The sequence below is a fragment of the Triticum dicoccoides genome, chromosome 2A (genome assembly GCF_002162155.2).
Source record: "Triticum dicoccoides isolate Atlit2015 ecotype Zavitan chromosome 2A, WEW_v2.0, whole genome shotgun sequence".
In the NCBI taxonomy this organism is placed as follows: Eukaryota; Viridiplantae; Streptophyta; class Magnoliopsida; order Poales; family Poaceae; genus Triticum; species Triticum dicoccoides.
In genome coordinates, this window is record NC_041382.1 from 450,192,390 (window position 1) to 450,193,175 (window position 786).

Here is a 786-nt window from a genome sequence, read left to right on the forward strand (position 1 = left end):
GCTGGGAGAGGTGCTGGGACATGAGCTGAGAGAGGAGCTGGTAGAGGTGTTGGGAGAGGTGCTGCAGCTGCAGGTGCTGGGAGAGGTGTTGGTAGAGGTGCTGGGAGAGGGAGAGGTACATTCTCTGCCCCAAGGCAATCTGGTCCATCCACATCTACTGCTGGGACAGGTGCTGGTGTTACACATAGTGGATGGAGGAGGTACTTCTATGCAAGTGGCAACTAGATACTTCATGTGTGTGTTCTTGCATCCTATGATACAATGGTGATCTTGCTTTGATGATGTACTTTAAGAATCAATGCCATGTATGGCTTTTGTTCATGTGGATGCATATTATTGGATATCTTCATGTGATATGTTGATGAGTACTCAATATATTATTGGATATATTGCTGGAGTTATTGATATTTTGGAGTTATTGATGAGTACTCATTATATTGGATATCTTCATAGTGTGTATGTTCTTTTTATGATTCATATGTTGATGAGTACTCAAAATGGAGTTATTGATATGCTGGATATATTATTGGAGTTATTGATATGTTGTGTATGCTGAAAATGTTCTTTATATGATTGATATGTTGATCCTATTGATATGTTGTATAAAGCGGTCATTTTGGGTTTTGGTGGCTCGGGGTCGACGAAACCACCTAAAGCCATCATTTTGGGTTTTGATGGCTCGGGGGCGACGGAACCACCTAAAGCCATCAACTAGGGTCTAGGGTGGCTCGGGGTCGACGAAACCACCTAAAGCCATCAACTAGGGTCTAGGCTGGCTCGGGGTCG